At 38.7% G+C, this 21,508-nt stretch overlaps 1 long non-coding RNA gene across 1 annotated transcript; it reads right to left on the reverse strand.

Moving 5' to 3' along the window:
- Positions 1 to 512: 512 nt before the first annotated feature.
- Positions 513 to 20,143, reverse strand: LOC103889959 (uncharacterized). Its single transcript, XR_654315.4, has 6 exons — positions 20,085 to 20,143; positions 18,988 to 19,017; positions 18,740 to 18,815; positions 17,492 to 18,046; positions 3,638 to 4,649; positions 513 to 1,308 (listed from the first exon to the last, which is right to left on the reverse strand). It is a non-coding gene; the product is annotated as an uncharacterized LOC103889959 (long non-coding RNA).
- Positions 20,144 to 21,508: the final 1,365 nt, after the last annotated feature.

The raw sequence follows: 21,508 nt of genomic DNA on the forward strand, positions 1-21,508 counted from the left end.
TGTCCAGGAGTATTTTAAGATACTCTGGGAGAGTCATTTTTGGGAGCTTGTACCTCTCTCCTTCCATCTGCCACCTTGTAACAAAGCTTTCTGCCTTAGGTCACCAATTATCTGCAATAGTAGTTGAAGCCCATCTGCCTTAAATGTAAGACAGGCAATCCCAACTGAGACTAAATATTACATCCATTTTTGGCATACACTATAATCTTCCTGGGAAATAAGAAGCCACAAGATTTTATTTCTCTTAAGCTAGTCTCCTCTTTTTACATACTTGGCTTGGGGAGTGGTGTTAACTTTTTGTTTTACTCATACTATGTGGGTGTGTTCTCTGTAAAGATACCTTTACCTGTATTTGTATCTACATCTGTGTCTACACCTATATCTGTATCTATATCTAGGTCTATGTCTATCTATCTGTAGATCTGATGCAGGATTTTTTGCTTCTTAGTTGAGCTGAATCCGGGTTCTTGTCTCAAATCAGGAAAAATTAGGCATGTGGACACATTGACAGGTGAGGAGGGTGGAATTTATTAAGCGAAAGGAAAGCTGTCAGCAAAGAAAGGGGTCCTGGACACAGGTTTCCATCTCACAAATTGAATACCAGGCCACCACACACAAGCTGGAGGCCAGGCTCTTCCCCTGCATAAGGAGCGAATTTTTGGTGACTCTACCCTGTCTTTCCAATGTGCCTGCAGGCCCTTAGTCTGAGCCACTGTACACTGCATGTGTTAAGGGATGAAATTTTTCACCATGGGCATGTTTAGGCAAACCCCTGGTGCACAATGACCTGGGCGGGTCAGAGTTTCTACAGGGACACCCCTTATCTGCCTAGGCATTTGTCTGTCTCTTGCCACTATCATATCTACATATTTTAGTTCCAACTCTGGGGCTAGAAAATTAATCTTTAATCAAAGAACATACTGGCTTTCTGTTGCTTCTCAATGCCCAGGAAGACTCACCAGCCTTTGGGTCTGAATGACAATTCACCAGTGCGGCTCATGGGCCCATGTTGGTTCAGGGGTCATTCTTCATTCTAATTAACCAGGGACAATTAGCAGGGGCAGTGGGACTTAGACTCCTTAGGCACGGAAAGTGAGGAGAGAAGACTGGAAAAAAAATTTACACGAGCATTCTCCAAACAACAATAATCCTGCCACCTAGGACATCAGGATTGCATTTTCAGTATGCATTACCTGGGGCATTTGTTTAAAATGCAGCTTCCAGTGCTCCATCTTTTGACATGTTTGCTGATGTTGAAAAAATTAACATGACACATTTTTACTTGTTGGTAAGGTTCATACTCTTAACCTGGGGTAAATAAAAAGATATCTGAAATTAATCCTTTCAGTATAAAGAGGCATTTTTAGTAACATTTTCTGAGTGTTTTTGTGGAACTAACAAAATGAGAGTGGAAATTCCTTTTTTTTTTTTTTTTTTCGAGACAGAGTGTCGCTCTGTCACCAGGCTGGAATGCAGTGGTGCAATCTCGGCTCACTGCAACCTCTGCCTCCTGGGTTCAAGTGATTCTTCTGCTTCAGCCTCCCGAACAGCTGGGACTACAGGTGTGAGCCACCATGCCCAGCTAATTTTTGTATTTTTAGGAGAGACGGAGTTTCACCATGTTGGCCAGGATGCTCTCGATCTCTTGACCTCATGATCCGCCCACCTCACCCTCCCAAAGTGCTGGGATTGGAAATTCTTTAAAAAAATGATACATGAGGTTACACATTTGATTAAAGTGAATCATATAAGAAGTAACCCAAAGCTTAGTTACAGGGTTATTAGGATTTTATTATTCCTGGTAAATATTATTTAAAATTGAAACCATCTTTCATAAGATGTTTTCTTGAAACTTCGAGTTTCCCTTATTATAACCTAAGAGCAAGAATGAATTATATCTAGCTGTGGACAATAACCCAAGTAAGTCTTTCTGGTGGGTACTTTTCAGTGTCATCCTCGTATGACAGCTTGAAAATATTACTTGAAAAACATTACCTGCTTGTTATGAAAGATCCAAAAAAAAAAAAAGAATTACTAGCTCTATTTATTTCTGGTTAAGAAATATAGTTATAAAATTAATTATGACCATCACCTACATAAAGAACTAAAGGGATTCAGTAAAGTCAGTGCTAAAGTTACACATTCATTTGGCAAGATTAAACAATGAAAGATAATCTCACTTTCCAAAATATCAATAAGTTGCCTAAGATCACGCAGCTAAAAAGTGGTAGAGCCAGAATATAAACCCAGGCCATCTGCTTCCAAAGTCCATTAACTCTTCAGCCCACTAGGCTTTTTCGTGCATTTTTTTCCTCCAAATCCTCTAAAATCTCTTTCTTAGGAACTATGAAGATCCATTTACAACATTACTAGTTATTGAACAAACTTGGATAAATCTAGAGTCAAATCATTTATCCCCTGAAACATGACACATGGCTATACTTAGTGGGCCTTTGCCAAGTTGTTTCTCCAAGCCTCAGTCTCATCAACTGAAAAAGACGATAATAATGAGCTCTATCTCACTAAAATTCTTATAAGGATCAAATGTATGATATATGTGAAGTGCCTTGCACAGAGGCTGGCAGGTGAGAACCACTCAATAAATCTTAGCTACTACTTATGTACTTACAGAAGATAGACATAACTCAGTTAGCAATAAGGTGTTTAATGTGTGCTCTATCACAATGTGTGTTTTCATTTCTAGATGAATAACAGAGATTTATTTAAAAACACCTAGCGATGTCATAGAAACTTTGTATGTAGTTATGATTAACACTATTATTTCCCCTAATAATTTTTCTTATAGCTGTTCCTTTTCCAAGGATAACTAGGTAAACTAACAAGGAGACAGATGATGATCATGAAGATAGATAAGTAGATAGATAGATAATAGACACAGATGAAATAACAAACACATAAATAAATAAAAATGAATGCATACAGTACAATTTATAGTCATGCAACTTTTAGTGGAGTGTCTTATGTTTTTCTAGTTGTTTGCACACATTTTTTTTGAATGACAACTTGAGTCCTTTTCTAGTTAAAGGAGTACGCATTTCCCTTCTTAAAAAGGAGTGTACATTGTTTCTCTTCTTAAAAAATACATTTAGAGGCCGGGCGCGGTGGCTCACGCCTGTAATCCCAGCATTTCGGGGGGCCAAGACAGGCGGATCACAAGGTCAGAAGATCGAGACCATCCTGGCTAACACAGTGAAGCCCCGTCTCTACTAAAAACACAAAAAATTAGCCTGGCGTGGTGGCGGGTGCCTGTAGTCCCAGCTACTCGGGAGGCTGAGGCAAGAGAATGGCGTGAACCCAGGAGGCAGAGTTTGCAATGAACTGAGATCATGCCACTGCACTCCAGCCTGGGTGACAGAGCTAGACTCCATCTCAAAAAAAAAAAAAAGAAAGAAAGAAAGGAAAAAAAATTAAATTAGTATATTTATATATGCAGTCCTGCAACCTTCACCAGACCTACTTTAAATTTATTCTCTGACTGGAGCCTGGACCCTTCTTACAGCTGAGTAACCTGGAGAAATTTCTGCTTTCTGGAGGGAAGCACTGCTTGGGATATAGAATGTTTAAATGCTGTTACACCTCTCTGAATTTTTAGAGTTACTGGCTATTTAACACTTACTTCTCCCTGTTTCTGTGTGCTGTCTTCCTCTCCCCACACATCTTCTTTGAAGGATTCCTGAACTGCAACTCCTCCCCCATCCTCTTCTCCAACATTCTGAGGTGGATTCCCTATTATTTCCACTGCCAGCCAGCAGATTTTCCACTTGCAGAAAGGAGACGAGAAAAACTGAACCGTGGTCTAGCCAGCTTGCGTTCCCTGACTAGTTCTTTGTGTCTGATAGAAGGGAAACTTCTGTCTGCTATAGCATATTATTGTGGAATTGTGCTGTAAACATCCTCCTCCAAACTACACCATACAGAAACGCATCTAATGTTGACTCCAGTCTGTATTCCTTGGTACCTGGGCTGCTTCTTGGCATCACAGGTTGAGTTGACAGTGGCTTCCCTTAGTGGGGCTGAAATACATGGCAAAGAGTTGTCATGAGGACCATGTGTTTGGAGAGGGCTGTGTCTGCCTAGGAGTCATAAATGTGACATGTAAGCTCTAAAGTTTCCTAAGAAGTGTTAATATTTGAGAGTAAATCCAGGAATTTGTAAATCAGCGGTTTTACTTTGAACAGAACTCCAGCCAGTTGTGACATTGTTGAGTAAATTGGCAGCCTGTTTGCTGTTGTTTCCTCTTTTTGAAATTTAACCTCTTAGAAAAACAGCAGCTTGGGCTGTTGTATGTCTCAACACAGACCACCAAAATAGACCACTTAAAATTGTTTTTTGATCTGGAGTACCAGTTCCCCTCTAGCAACTTTCTTTTTCTTCTTTTAAATTATTTTGACAGGACATCTTTGCTGGGTGCAATTTCTGTGTCCTTTGAAAAGCTGGGGGTAGAGCGTTTACAATGGAACATCCACTCTTGGGCGTTTCCTTGAACTCACATTGCAAAGAAAGAAAGTTCTTCACATTTTCATGCCACGAATGGATACCTTTTTAAAGCCAGTTCCATGATGTTCCATACTTTTCAAATGTCAGACTTTTTAATGTTGTTTTCTGAGCACTTGAGGACTTAGAATTAGCTGTGTTTGAATGATTAACAGTGATAGAGGTAATGATTATAATAATTCAAGCCATTGTTATAAATAATATGTGTTTAATATATCACAGCTTTATCACTTTTACATTACAAACAAAAGCTTACCATTTGTTTTAAAAAGAAAAAAATTTATCATTTTTACATTACAAAAAAAGCTTACCATTTGCTTCAAAAGAAAAGTTCATAGGGAAGAAGTAGGCTTTGCAAAGAAATCAGTTCTAGGATATTCACACCCTGAACAATATGATGACTCCTGATATTTCTCTTGGATTAGAATTGATTTGAATCTTCCTTTACCACAAGCAACACACTATACAACTAGCCAGAACCTACATTTTTGGCTTCCTTTTTTGTCTCAAATATCAGTTGGTAGAATTCAATAGAAAAGAGATGTTTGAGACACTCAACCATGTTGGTAAAGTACTGTTTTGTTTGGAAATATTACAAACTGCTGCTTCAAAGTGCTTAATGAATGGGTATGTGTGTGCTTCTACATATTTTTAACGATGCTAGAAGACAGGAAATACAAACCTACAGATGAAAGAGCCATGCCAAATTAAGTGCTCTGTCCTTTTTTATAAAGAAATTCTCTGTCAGGAGTTTGCCAAAACCCTATGGCAAATGAACATCACAACTTCTCCTAAACAAACTGAGAAATTCCGTGAATGGATGCCCAGTGTTTGCATGTGAATTGCCAAGAAATCACTGCCCAGGGGATAGAAGTAGGAGAAAAAAAATACATTGAAATGTCTGTATATGAGTATACCAACATCCTGTAGTTCAGACCATAAAATCATGATGATCCCTCATTTATAAAGCCTTTAAAGAGTAGGCAAACAGTGGCTCAGACAGAGGAGGAATTTCATAACATCTAGTTTCTTGTGGAAAAAGAAATGGTATCTCTTTTCCAAAAACCTGGAAAAATATTTTTTAACTTATTTTTCTATCTAGAGTTAGTTCAGTTTCATTTGGGGGCTCAGAAGCTAGAAAATTCCAACCATTAGAATAATAATCTTACGGATTTTTATTTTTAAGGCCTAATGAGAAAAAAATTAGTAAAATATTTTTAAGCAGAATTTCATTGACCACGCTTGTGATAGGCAGTATGCTAACTGCCTTTAATATTAGCCAATAAACTTATTATTTTGGATCCTTATGAGCTAGGTAACTTAGTTCCCATTTTACAGCAACTTAATAAATTTTTAAGGAGTTCAGGAAATTTGTCTCAAATTATTTAACTAGCCAATGGCAGGTCTGGATTTTGAACAAAATTCTGTCTTACTCGAAATCCTGTGTTGCTGCTCTTCATGATTATATTCTAATGATTCCCTTATGTGAATAATAAGGAAAAGCATAATCTTGCTTAACTCCAAAACAGAAATTAAAAATTCTACTTATGACATAATTTTATCCATGGAACCAAATTAGCATGTATTTGAAAAAAAAATATTTTATACCTTCTTCTATAATCTCTCATGCTATTGTGGTGGCATAAATGCTTCTACGATCTTTACCCTTAATCTGACCAGAGGCCTACAAATATCAGGCATAGATGTGCTGCAACCTGCTTTCCCTTGCTCATGTCAGGCATCACGAGTAGAAAACAGCACGTCTTATAGACAATAGCCTCAGCCTCATACTTCTCATCACAGTGCTCCAGATCAGCATTACCAATAATCTGAGTTTGCACAATCCTCAAAAACATATTTGCCATTAAAGATCCATCTCATTCTGCACACTGTTATCAGAAGAATTCCCTCAAAATATTGCTTTCATAATTTCACTGTTCTGATCAAAATTAGTCAATGGATCAATACGGCCTACTACTTATAATCAGGTCCTTAGCTCTTCCAGATCTTTCCAAAAGCTTCTTCTGGGCCTTTCCTTCTCTTTTCTTTACTCTTATGCATGGATTTTTACCTCTCCTGCTCTGAAGTTTGCATTGTCTTGCCATTTGTGTGTTTATTCTTAAGTAAGAATGTTGCTTCGGGCCGCGCGTGGTGGCTCACGCCTGTAATCCCAGCACTTTGGGAGGCCAAGGCGGGTGGATCACCTGAGGTCAGGAATTCAAGACCAGTCTGGCCAACATGGTGAAACCCCATCTCTACTAAAAATACAAAAATTAGCTGGGTGTGGTGGCATGTGCCTGTAATCCCAGCTACTCGGGAGGCTGAGGCAGGAGAAACGCTTGAATCTGTGAGGCAGAGGTTGCAATGAGCTGAGATCATGACACTGCACTCCAGCCTGGGCAACAAGAGTGAGAGTCCATCTCAAAAAAAAATTTTTTTTGCTTTGTTCTTCTATAGTGAGAAAATCACACCAACAATTTTATAGTCAAGTTCCCAACTATTCAACAAAACTGATTTTATCTTTTCCCAAATCCTCAATATAGTAGAAATTCTCTAATTTGATGAAAGCAAGACCAGTAGTTGATTTGCCAATCAACTACAACAGCAAAAAAAAAAAAAAAAAAAAAAGAAAAAAGTGATCAGAGAAGGAATCTTAACAATGATACATACACTTTATAAATACTCCAATTTAAAATGTTTAAAACTGTACATTATTTCATTAAGCTTTTGATTCAGGGGCATGTTTTCCTGTGATTAAGAGTCTGCTAATAGGAATTCTACAGCATCTTGCATACAGTTCACACGTAATGCATCCTCCGTGATTCCCAGTCTTGGTTGATTTAAAATGGAGCAAGAACCTTCCAAGTATTGTGAGTGCGGAGTCTTCCTATAAATTTTTCTGATTTCTGCCCCTAATTTTTAAAAAGTTTTCTTGGCCGGGCGTGGTGACTCACGCCTGTAATCCCAGCACTTTAGGAGGCCAAGGCGGGCGGATCACGAGGTCAGGAGACCGAGACCATCCTGGCTAACAGTGAAACCCCGTCTCTACTAAAAATACAAAAAAATCAGCCAGGCGTGGCGGCGGGCGCCGGTAGTCCCAGCTACTCCGGAGGCTGAGGCAGGAGAATGGCGGGAACCCAGGAGGCGGAGCTTGCAGTGAGCCGAGATCGCGCCACTGCACTCCAGCGTGGGCGACAGAGTGAGACTCCGTCTCAAAAATAAATAAATAAATAAATAAATAAATAAAAGTTTTCTTGCAATATTTAATTCATTAGTAATTGTTTTTAGGCATTCATATTTAAAAGTCTTCATAATGCAATCAATTTAGTTTTCATACCAAAAAAACCCATACCTCACTTTCTGCACGATATTTCATCGATTTATGTTACATGATTTTAATAACAAGTGCCACTCACAGTTTGGAACAAACACACTTGGGCTGCACACTGTTCAAGTGGCTCTAGCAGAGGGGTGCACGCTAGCTCTGAGCAGACAGTATGCTATGACAAAGTTCAGCGTATTTGATGGGGTGAATGAAGAGCTGAATTTCTTCCAGAGTATTGGTTAAGTGGATGGTGAAGAGAGATTCTTCTCATTTATATTTATAGTCTATATCGTTACTCGACTTTGATTATATACTGCTTTTTGGGCGATAATTATCTTTCTCATGTAAACTGCTATAGTTGACTCCAGAGACATTGTTTACAATTCCTTTAGGGTCTTCCTCATAGCAAAGCAGGGTCTTCCTCATAGCAAAGCACAGCGATATTTTACAGAATATATGTGTAGTTATATATATAGTATTCATTAAATTTTTTTGGTCCTTACACTCAAATAGCCAGGTAGAAGTGAAGAGGCTTTTTAGAGCTACCCAGAAGAGAAATACTCCAAAGGTTCACAACTTGAAACAATATACCATAATTTGGACTGAGACAATCATACCATAGAAACTTTTAGGAAACTAAGGGTATGGTTCCTGCATTCAAATGTTGGATACATTATGGATATGATGTGGTGTCCAAAGCACACATCACAAAATGAATTAGTGGCAACTGGGGTAATTGTTTAAGTAAATACATAAATAAGATTTTTTTCTCTGCTAAAATGTGAATTAACATTCTAGGAGTTAAAAAATTGAAATAGTATTAAATCATAATTGAATTGAAATAATATTCTAGAAGTTAAAAAATTCTTTAAAACCTTTTTTTAATTGTCTAGTTACTGAAAAGTCACTCTATCATTTTCAACTTAATAAGAGAGAAATGGAAAGGCTGGGAGATTTGTCCAAGGTCACAGATCAAGTGATCTAAACATAGACAGCCAACCACAGGGTACCCAAAATGTTCTTACTCAAAAGACTTAATAGCTTTTACCAAAAATAACTACCTCAGTCAAAGAGAAAAGGATAATTGCTACTTCCACAGACAATATAACAAACCAGCATCATTTCAGCCCAGAAAGCAACATTAAATGACCACCCACACACCCCATCACATATTTATCCCCTCCAGCTGCAAGACCCTCTTCTCTTTGGCTTCTCATTGACCTAGAAAGAAGAACTAATGAATAAATAAAGTCTAAAACAGATGCAAAGGCAGTGTCTGCATAAAAAGTACACTGCTGTGGGTAAGCAAAAACGTAATCTCTGGGTCAGCTCTTTCTTGCTCACTACTGCTTTAGTCAAGAAGTCCAGCCACCTCTTGGCAGAGACTGTGGTGATGCCACATCTGCCAATGCAAATACCTGGCTGTGCAGGACAGGAAACCTTAGCCAGGCCTCAAAAAGTCCTCAGCTTACGCAACAGACAACCTTTGGCTAGCACTAATTTAACTACTTTTTTTTTGTCTGGACAACAAGCGGTTCCTGAGGCAGTCATGATTGAGCAGATGTGTAGTCATGTCAGATGCCCACACTTAAAAGAGTGCTCTGGCATGAGTGCTTGAGATTCATTCATTGTGGATGCATTTCTTTAAACCAGAGGTCAAGGGTCAGGCACGGTGGCTCACGCCTGTAATCCCAGCACTTTGGGAGGCCGAGGCAGGTGGATCACGAGATCAGGAGATGGAGACCATCCTGGCTAACACAGTGAAACTCTATCTCCACTAAAAATACAAAAAATTAGCCACGTGTGGTGGCACATGCCTGTAGTCCCAGCTACTTGGGAGGCTGAGGCAGGAGAATCGCTTGACCTTGGGAGGCGGAGGTTGCAGTGAGCCAAGATCGCACCACTGCACTCCAGCCTGGGCGACAGAGCGAGATTCCATCTCAAAAAACAAAACAAAAAAACCAGAGGTCAAAAACTGGTGGCTCACAGTCCTATTTAGCCTTTAGATGGACTTTGTGTGCCTGTATGGCTGTCTACTTATTCATTTTTTAAAAAATTTTAATTGCATTTAGATGGGCAGTTGTCAATTTCTGTGGTGTAAATACTCTAGATTTTGGGAGAGGTGCAGTATTTCTACCATACAGATGTGATAGAAATAAACTCAAATGCATATATAGTGGTCAAATAGAGTAACATAATTAGTGATGTGTTTTAAGTGTTACTTTTTTAAAATAAATGTAATTTCATTATAAGTTTGTATAATTTAAATTTTCATAATGGTCACGTTTAATAATCAGCTCTCAAAATTCCTGCAAATGTAACACTTGGCTCTTGTGAGTCAGGATAAGCCTGCTGCTTCACATGCTTGGATAACATATGACAATAGCAGCCATAGCATATAGTGGTTCAGGCTCTGGAGGCTGAATTTAAATCCCAGCAGTTTCATTTACTAGCTGTGTGAGCTTGTACAAACTACTTAACTACACAGAACCTTCAGTTTCTCAGATGGAAAAATAAGTTAATGTTTATTTTGAGAGTTTATAGTGAGGAATAAATAAAATAGTATATGTGAACGGCTTAGCACTAGATTTGGCACATAATAATCACTCAGTGAAAAATGAACATGTATTTATTTTAACTCTAGGCAGAAATTTCTTCATCAGATTCGTTTTGCTACTACCTCAAAGACCTAACTGCAGCGCCTCAAAGAAATGAGAAATTTCATGAGTAGAGGAAGGAAAGGAACCAAGGAGATCAGAAAAGACCAGGATGAAAGGTAAGATGAAGGCACTGAGAAAGAATGAGAATAAAATAGCATCAAAGATACAGAATTAGAATAAGAGAGAGTAAAAAATGCTGTTGTTTCTCCTTGTGCAAACCATGTCTATCCTATCCATTAGAGATTCATTCTCAATTTCTCACAAAGGTTTGTATAATCAATCTCTGCATAAATTACCAAAATCATTTCTTGAAAGAACAGCACCAAATACCAAACAATCCCATCCCATCTCTTTGGTTTGAATAATTAATGTTAGACATGGAACCCACACTTAACCAGCTAGATGCTCTTGTCTTAAAATTTGGAATTCATACCCAGAGACTGAAGTGAGTCAATGTTGAGTGCTGCCAGTTGGGCAGCTCTGACTGGCCATGAGCAAATGAGGAAAGAAAGCCAATCTTCAGAATTGGAGAGAAACAAAGTAACAACACACAGAAATGAACATCCCTTAGCCCCATACAGAAGAAAAGGAAAACAGAAGACAAATGATGACTTTTCTTTCCTGTGAAGCCTGGCTGTATCCTTTAACTTTGTTTCTATGAGATAAGCCATTTTCCTTACCATAAACTTCCTTTACCTAAGCAAGCTTGAGCGGATCTCTTTTCCTTATAGCCAAATGATTCCTGACCAGATCATCCGTGCTAGTTCCAAAGTTCTGTGAAAATATACAAAAATCACAGTATTTGTAAAATACCAGAAGCTTGAAGGCATGTGATTTTAGCTCCCTTGATTTACATATGATCAATGGAGTCCACAGAAATAAATGACTTGCACAGAGTCCATATTTAACTAGTAATTGAGCTATTCCAAACCTCAGCTCGGCTCAGCTGGGCCCCAGGCAGCGCCATACTCCTCTGCAGTAAAACGAAAATGGCATGGTTCTAATTTTGGAGTGGCAGCATGTTCAAGATGCCCTGACACTGTTCTCAAAGGCCAAATCCCATTTTCTTTTTGTCTGCTGTTTCACTTTATGAATAACATCAGAACAGAACAGAAGCAGGAAGCTGGTCTACTGAAAGACAAGGTTAAAACAAGGGCTTTGAGGTCAGATCAACCTGTGTTCAAATCCTCACTCTTTCCCTGACAGGCTGTTTGACTATGGGCAAGAGCCATGACCGCTCCAAGCCCCAGTTCATCTTTGAAAAATGGAGATCAATAAAGTTATCTAATTTATTTTTGTTGGAGGATTAAATAATATAATGCATAGAGGTCCCTCAATGTAGTGAACATTCACTGAATGTTAAATTGTTCTTGATCTTAGTATTGTCAGTGATAATTGGTCAGGCACGAGTCAAGAATCAATTCCAGTGGGTATTTTCGCCTTGAGGTTGCAAAGACTTCTTTCCTCAGTGTAAGTTTATATCATCAGTACCAACATCTACACATGTATTTTTTTGTTGTTGTTGTTGTTGTTGAGATGGAGTCTCGCTCTGTCACCCGGGCTGAAGTGCAGTGGTGCTATCTAGGCTTACTGCAAGCTCCGCCTCCCGGGTTCATGCCGTTCTCCTGCCTCAGCCTCCTGAGTAGCTGGGACTACAGGTGCCCACCACCACACCTAATTTTTTTTTTTTTTTTTTGTATTTTTAGTAGAGACGGGGTTTCACTGTGTTAGCCAGGATGGTCTCGATCTCCTGACCTCATGATCTGCCTGCCTAGGCCTCCCAAAGTGCTGAGATTACAGGCGTGAGCCACCACGCCCGGCCTACACATGTATCTTTCTACCTGTTACCAACTGGCCCTTCAAATATACTTACCAAACCGTTTCTTAAGGATGTGAATGACTTCAGTCGAGAATATCATTGGGATTTAATGTGCTTTGAAAATGGAAACTTTTACACTCGGTGATTAAAAATTTGGCACTTAATGTAATAAACCGTGAATGTTAACAGTCAGCATTAAAACACGCGATACCTATTTTGGAGCTTCTATAAGGCACAGCTAACAATAATCACCAGCCTAGCAGTTCAAATCAGGAAACACTGTGTAAGCACAGCTACACTTCATTAATGCAGAAGAACTAAACTGTTTTCAGCTAGAAGGAATGTATAATGCAACATAATTAAGTGGAGATTGATCCACCTACAAACTTTAATTGACATTATTACAGCTTTGAAATTCCGTGAAGCAGTGTTTATTAGCAAGATCAAGGTAATCGAGGGCAGTGATTCTCAAGCTCTTATGGCATAAGGATCAACATGAGGACCTTATAAAAAGTATCTTTTTCCAAATCTCCCCTCAAGAAATTCAAATTCAGTGATTCTGCAGTGCTGACCAATTACTTATATTTTTATCAAACTCTGCAGGTAATTATAACCCAAATAATCTTGGTAGAACTCACTTTGAGAAACACTGATCTAGAATCTCAGACTGAGTAACATTTCGCATAGGAAGGAAGAAAAGGCTTTGCAAAAGAGAGAGCTCTTCTCAGCAGGCTGGGATGGAATGCAGATCTAAGCCTTAAAGAAAGAAAAAAACCTAAACAACTCAAACTAGGCAGGTATTTTCAATTAGTTGTATCTTGACTCTCACTGAAACTTAGAGGGTAGGTTCTGTGGAAACACCAGGTGTTAGTGTTAGTTCAGTCTGTCCCAAGGGAATACAATGTCTCATGTGGAACAGCAGAAGGATAAAGGAATCCCAGTTTCAATAAATCATGCAGTGGACAAGAGACGTATTTTTTCAATAATCTGTAGATATAAATAATCAAACATACATTTCTGCAATAATGATTACCAAGTACTTATTTTAATAACATCTCAGAAATGAAGGGATTCTAAATTCCAGTGGTAATACATTTCATCTGATACACTGTTGTTGAGTCTACCCAAGTCAAGGGAAGCAGCAGTAAAGCTTTCTACAATAGTGGTTGGACTGGTGCTGGGGCATTAGAATTGTAATCTCATCCCTAAAACAACTAACTCTGCAATTTTAGGGAAGTCGTTTCACCACTCTGAATCTCAGAGTGTACTTGATATCTTGAAAGTTCCCCTCTCTTCCAGTGTTCTGCAATAAAGTGCTTTCTATGAGCTATGCACTGGAGCTAAGCATTCCACTTAGAAATGAACCTATTTAATCCTCACAATCATCTGATGAAGTATGTGCCCATACTTTAAACAATCTCCCTTTATAGACGAGCATAGTGAAGCACAACAAGGTTAAGTAGCCTGTCCAAGGTCATTGTGATGATTTATCTTATATGCCAACTTGGCTGGGGTACAATGCCCAGATATTTGGTCAAACTTTCTGGATGTTTCCATGAGGGTGTTTTTGGATGAGATTTATATTTAAATCGGTGGACTTCTAGTAAAACAGATTGCTCCCATAATGTGGGTGAGCCTCGGCCAGTCAATTGGAAGGAAGCCTCCAATAGCACAAAAGACTGCCATCCCCAGAGTAAGAGGGAACTCTGCTAACAAACTGCTTATGAACTCCAACTGCAGTTCTCTCCTGAGTTGCCAGCCTGCATCCTCCTCCATCAGATTTTGGACTCATCAAGCCTCCACAATCACGTGAGCCAATATCTTAACATAAATCTCTTTTTGCACTCTCTCTGTCTGTGTAAATCCTGTTGGTTCTGTTTCTCTGGAGAACCGTGATAAAAACAGTCACACAGTAGTATGGTGGTGGAGCCAGGTTTGGTCCCAGGCAGGCTAACTCTGCAGGTGGAAGATGAGGACTATTCTGTGCTTCCAGAGGTTAGCCAACCATCCCTTTTAAGAATTCAGATGCTCCAGTGAATATAGACTACTAAGTAGTATTTGTTCTTAATGGTTTTTCTCTGGCTGTCTGCACTGATGACATCATTCAATTGGGCATAATAAACTAATGTAAGCAGTGATTTGGAAGAATTTAATATCATCCATGTTTGATTACAGTAAATTATGTGTTTGGGGCACATCCCTATCTTTCAGAGTTAAATGTAGGAAGTAACTACTTTCTTACAAAAAGTCCCTTGTTGAAAGAGGAAAAAAAACTTTCTAGATACAAGATAGTCTGACTTAGTGTGGCAGTTTTTCTCTTCTTAAATGTTTACCTTTCTCTCCACTTAGTAGACACTGTTTTGAAACTCTTGCAATTCCTGTTTGTAGTGGGTAGATTTTAAAATACCATCACTTTAAAATCTTATCTGTTTTATTTCTATTTAATTAAATGATAGTAGGCTCTTTTGCTTCCTTTGTAATGTGTACATATATGTCAATACTCACTTTCCTTCTCAAGATCCCAATTTAATCCTTGACCCTTAGATAAAGGTGACCCTAGAAGCATGGCTGTAAACTACCTCAAAAATGGACATCTTCAACCAAGTCAATTAGCAGCAACTGTCCAAATATCCGGTAAGAAGGAAAAAAAGCTAAAGATATCCTGCATCGTTTTTTGTTGTTGTTGTTGTTGTTTTGTTTTTTGTTTTTTTGTTTTTTACTAGAAGTTAGTTTTGGAATCCCACAGAGAAGTCAACAAAGATTTAAGAGTCAAGAGAGGCTGGGCACGGGGGCTCATTTCTGTAATCCCAGCACTTTGGGAGGTCGAGGTGGGCAAATCACGAGGTCAAGAGATCAAGACCATCCTGGCCAAAATGGTGAAACTCCATCTCTACTAAAAATACAAAAATTAGCTGGGCGTGGTGGCGCATGCCTGTAGTCCCAGCTACTTGGGAGACTGAGGCAGGAGAATTGCTTGAACCTGGGGCAGGCGGAGGTTGCAGTGAGCCAAGATGACGCCATTGCACTCCAGCCTGGCAACAGAGCGAGACTCCGTCTCAAAAAAAAAAAAAAAGAGTCAAGAGAAGCCCCTGCCTTCAAGTGTACTCAGTGTTAAGGACTGCAGGGCCTCCCTGGTGGAGGTCAGCCGTGTCCATTATAGATGTGTCTAGTTTGAGCACCTAAAGGTTGATAACTCAGGAAAGGCAGAGTGTCTGTAAATGAAGGAAACACTTAGGAAGGTTCAAGATCAGTGAACTCTTTCTGGTTTTTATAAATAGGTTCATATGCTGTCTGTAGCCTCCTTGACCCAAACTATCAACTCTGAAATATGAAACAGTAGAGGAAGAAGAAGAGGAAGACTGGGTTGTTCTGTTTTAGACACAGGCTGAGTCATTGCAGCCAGATTCAATCAGTGCAAAAGAGAAGGATTTGGAACAATTTGGTTAGTTTCCTTCCACCCAAATGTCTAGACACCCAAAGGGCTGTGCAGCCCGGCCTCTCGCTATTCCTGTTAAAGGCGTCTCTTCATGGAAAATGTCATTGGTTATATGGTTTGTTTGTATTATCTTTGAACTTAATGTATACTATTCTACCTTTGTCAACATTCATTCCCATTTTCTGTGAGCTTTAAACTATCCCAGATGCTGAGTAAATGTGAATTTGCTGGAATGTGGCTGGCCTCTGTAATCTGGTTGCACAATCACTACTCTCCCTCTCCAAATTCTGTATAAAGTCAATTTTAAGTATGCATTGTCTGGGGCATTTATATCCTGTAGCTTAAGACAGATGCCAAAAGTGTAAAAAGGTAACCTTGATCTATTATTATTGGCGTCTATGCAACTTAAAAGGAAAATGGACTCTCAAGTATGAATGCTTATCTGCTGTTCTCAATCACTTAATGCTCCAAAGTGTATGCTCCGAATGTCAATTTTTTAGTTGGCTGTCAAGGTACTTCCCACTAGGCATTTAGCTTCCAGTATGTTCTGTTCAGAAAATACCCAGAGCTTCAAGGATGTCAATTTGGGTATCAAATATATGAATCCAGAGCAAAGTCATCTGATACATAGTTTTCTTCAGCACCATAGTGTGATCACCTTCCCTGTGTCCAAACTCTGCAGAGATAGAGTGTCTTGTTTCATAATATTGTGCTTGAAAAAATGACACCCTAAATTGACTATGCAATACTGACAAGACATGGGGATAATAAAAATGCATGGCCCATGTACCTTTTTGCTGAGATTTAGATATTCTTCCCCATCCTCAATCCTCTGCCATATTTTTAAATTTTTTTGCTTTTTTATATTAAGCTGTAAATATGAAAGGATGAGGAAAGTCACAACAAGGAAGAGCAAAGAGAACAAAGCTAATATAGGGAAGCATTAGCCTGGTCTCAGTAGAGGGACACAGTTTTGTGTATTGTTTATGAGTTACCCAGATAGGCTATGTTAACAGACCAAAGAAAGAAGATTTAAAGAAATAAATCTGATAACTTTAGAAAACATAAGGTGAGCCTAGGGAAAATATATTTGCTTTTGTCCAAAACAAGATCAATACCACCTTCTTAAAAGGAAGCTTTAGAAAAAAGAAAAATCTGTACATGATGTATAAGCTTTCTGGAGCTTCCCAGTATCAATGGCTCTGTCTTTATGCTGCCATTTTAATTGACTTTCTCTCGTTTTTTTTTTCCTTTTGTTCACCAATCTTTTTAATGAGCAATTTTGTGTAGTCAATTAGATCTAATTCTATTGATAAAGAAAACTGAAAATAAATGAAGTCCTAAAAGTTCAGCTTAAGCTGTTAAATCATTGATTAACCAAATAAAAACTACACATATTTTTGGTTTAACCACTTGTTTAAGTTATATGTCAGCCTTTCTTCTATAGAAGTTGAGAAACTTGATTAATGAAAGCTGTTCTCTGTGGAAAGAAGAAGTTAGTTGTTCCATATGTCATAGAAAGGCTTGATTGGAACTGAGCAGACTGTAATTCTTTCCTTTCTGGAGGGAAATAGGAAATTCTTTCTGCAGCTTTTAGACTCTGATCTCAAAGCTAAATTAATTATTTTTATCTTTAGGATTTTTCTTTATTTGAGACCCACCATAGCAGGTTGCACTCATGACTAGTGGAGGAGGCAGCTGCAAACCTTGTGTAAATTTCAGGATTTTGCACTTACCCGACTCCTCTGAGTAATACGCTACACACCTAAAACACCATTGTTAACAATGTGGGTCTTTAAATCTTCTGAGGCTTCAAAAGCTGTAATCAGTTCAAAACTGTAGCTTGATCAAAGGCTGTGTGTAAGGAAAAGAATGCTAAAAAAAGAAAATCTTTTGGAAAAATCATAATTTTGCCTCAGGCTAGATCTGAAGTACTAACCCACTGAGTTATACTTCTGAAGTTTAGGAGAGTGCTGTGTTTTCATCTTGGATATAGAAAGGTGGTGAATTGCCTTCGATTTCTCCTTCCTGGCTTGGAAACAAAGCAATTGTGAAAGTCTAATCCGATTGCATTCTAGCCAGTGCCCAGTGAGAAGATGCCCACAGGGCTCTTCAGCATCGTAGATTCATTCACGCCCTTAACTGGCTTGTTGAACAAGGAGGTGTGAGTTTGGCAGTGGGTGGTTAAAGTTAGTATATTTGGCACAGCAGAGAGTTGTCCATCACTGAAAAGAGAGATGATGAATATTGCTTCTAGGAATCTTCTCCCACGATACACAATGCAAGGAGGGCTGGTAATGGTGAATGAGGAATATGGCCAGGGATATGGAAGGCTGGACTACCCAGGACTTGAGGAATGGGCTATATCAGCCCATTCCTAATATATGCTGGGGATAAAAAGATGAGGGGACACACCTGGCTTAAATACTTACAGTATAGTCAGAGAGCTTTACATGCAAGCAGATGACTTTGCAAATAAATAAAACATGTACAATAATATTTGAACTAGGCCCAGAATTTAGAAGTAATACTGAGATAGGAGTAACGACTTCATTGTTCCGAAAACAAGTTCGAGTTTCCTATGCATTCAGGTAAGATGAAATGTTTATTCAGAATGTACAACTGACAAGAGATCTTCACATTAGTGTACTCTGTCCCTCTGTCCATTTTATTTAGACTCTAATTCCCTCATTTTCAAGTAGTAAGATTGTGTGTGTGTGTGTGTGTGTGTGTGTGTGTGCATGCATGTGTGTGTGCGTGTGTGTGTTTTAAGTGAAAAGGGTGGTGGAACAAAAGTTGTTTGTACCTCTGCTTCCCATCTCCTAAGAGAAATAAATTGTCCTTAGCTTTCTTTGCTATTACTTCCATTTGTTAGCAAAATTTGACTTTTACAGGCTTATGCTGATAACTAAGCCAGAATAAATGAAGTGAGAGCCATACAGATTCATAACTGAGATGTGTAAGGGATTTGCACAAAAGGATACAGTTTATGGTTTAATTCCTCAAGGAAAGTATCATAAGCAAGTGAGTCATTTTTGCATGACCTCAGCTGAGAAGAAGCTGGATTGAAAGAAATTCCAAAGACATGGAAGAATATCAGTTATTTTATAAGAGGTATTTGGAAAATCATATAGTTATTCATTCCGACACACACCAAACACTGGATTTCACAATGCAGGAGCAAATAAAAATAAAGAAAGAACAAAACACCAAAAAAGGAGTAGAATCTTACCTTAATAAGTAATGAATTATCAAGTGTATGCTACAAAGGAAAAAAAGGGAAATAGAACAATGCTGTTGAAAAAACTTTATGTGATGATGAAAATGTTTACACCAACACTATTCAATACAGTAGTCACTAGCCATATGTGGCTAGTGAGTGCTCAGAATGTTTCTAATGTGAATAAATAACTGAATTTTACCTTTTTCTCTAATTTTAGTAATTTAAACTTAAATAGTTACATTTGGCTAGTGCTTCTATCTTAGCCTGTCTCAAAAATAGCACTAAAGATGAGGAATACCAAATTCTTCTCTAAAATCTTTCACAATTTCATTGGCTGATCTCCACCAAAGATCTCCTTTGTATTTTATTTTCCTGTCTTTAAAATGGCACTTACAATTCATAGTCTCTAAGTAAAAACATTAGTGACATAATATGATTTAAATATAAGATTATTCAATATAAATGCCCTATTAGATTTCTATATATAGATTTCTAATCCAAGAGGTAAGATATTTGGAAGTTAATTTCAATTTGTATTGAATTACTTGGGGGTAGCATAATTACAGAAATGATTATGAAAAGTTGTCTCTGCTCAAAAAGCTTAAACAAACATAGAAAGATAGATGGTGGGCCAGGCGTGGTGGCTTATGCCTGTAATCCCAGCACTTTGGGAAGCCGAGGTGGGTGGATCACCAGAGGTCGGGAGTTCAAGATCAGCCTGACCAACATGGAGAAACTCTGTCTCTACTAAAAATACGAAATTAGCTGGGCATGGTGGCATGCGCCTGTAATCCCAGCTACTTGGGAGGCTGAGGCAGCAGAATCACTTGAACCCAGGAGGGAAAAGTTGCAGTGAGCCAAGATCATGGCACTGCACTCCAGCCTGGGCAACAAGAGTGAAAAAAAAAAAAAAGAAAAGAAAAGAAACTCCGTCTCAAAAGAAAAGAAAGATAGATGTTGATATTATTTCAATTAAGTAATAGGAAAATAGATGAGGGGGCAATAAACTCTGACTGGGAGAGTGTATTAGTCCATCTTCACACTGCTGATAAAGACATACCCGAGACTGGGTAATTTATAGAGAAAAAGAGGTTTAATGGACTCACAGTTCCATGTGGCTGGGGAGGCCTCACAATCATGGTGGAAGGCGAAAGGCATGTCTCACATGGTGGCAGACGAGAGAATGAGAGCCAAGTGAAAAAGGAAACCCCTTATTAAGCCATCAGATCTTGTGAGACTTTTTCACTGCCATGAGAACAGTATGAGGAAAACCACCCCATGATTCACTTATCTTCCACTGGGTCCCTCCCACAACACGTGGGAATTATGGGAGCTACAATTCATGACGAGATTTGTGTGAGGACACAGAGCCAAACCGTATCAGAGAGAATTGGGATATTGAAAGACAAAGTTGAATTTGGGCTGAGTGTGACACAGCAGGAAGAAAAGCCTTTCTAAGCAAAATAGTGTGGCATGAGCACAGGCATAGAGGGAAAGTCAGAGCCTTCAGTGCATGATGAATTAGTCTGGTCTGGCTCTAGGGCAGCACATTGCTAGTTAGGACTGGTGGGAAACGTAGGTTGAACTGATTTTCTAGGGGGCCTAAAATGCCCACTATGGATTTGTATTGATATTCTGGAGGCAATGAAGTGAAACTAGAGGGTTTTGGATAAATGAGAAACAAGATAAGATCTGTGATTTTGAAGAGTAACTCTAGTGTCAGTGTCAATGAACTTGCAGAGAAAGATGTGCAAGGATGAAGATTAATTGGGAGAATATAGAAAGTGGTCAAGCAAAAGGTGATAAGATTAACTAGGATCCTAATGAAGGATCAATAAAAAGCGACCTTATAAGGATCGAGTAAAGTCCACAAAATCTGGTGACCCAACTCACATGGGTGTTCAGGGAAGACAGCAAGACAAAGGTAACTAGGTTTTAAGTTTAGGTGGCTCAGTGATAACATTCATAAAACCAGGGAGCAAGGAGAAGTCTGGGCTTGTTGATTTTGAAGCATTAGCTTGGCATCCATTTAGAGATTAACAAATAAATACAGACATGAATGGGAGTCTTCTAATAGACATTAGGCTTGCATCAGAATCAACATGTCCAAACCTGAGCAAACATTTATTGGATGTCCAACTGGGTATTGGAAATGCAAATCTTGGGCTCAACAGAGAGGTCAGAAATAGATATCTGATTCATGTGAGTAGAAATGATACTGAAAGTTGTAAAGGTGTGACTTTAGTTAATAAGAGAACATTGTGTAGCTCACAAAAGAGGATAAGGGCAGGTCCTTGGGGGCAGGAGTCAGCAAGAGAGATGCAGAAGTAAAAATAGAATTTGAAGAACTCAGGAAGAAAGTAATCAAGTCAAGAAAATAATAGATTGTATATACTGGAATCTAAGCACCAATTAAAATGCAAACACAAAACATGTAGTTAATTACTTTCTGTAAATCACTTTCTACCTGAGCAGGCCCCAGAGTGGGACAAAGATAGGGAAACTCCATGTAAACAGGGGTTGTTTGACA

This window comes from Pongo abelii, chromosome 11 (genome assembly GCF_028885655.2).
Source record: "Pongo abelii isolate AG06213 chromosome 11, NHGRI_mPonAbe1-v2.0_pri, whole genome shotgun sequence".
NCBI lineage: Eukaryota > Metazoa > Chordata > Mammalia > Primates > Hominidae > Pongo > Pongo abelii.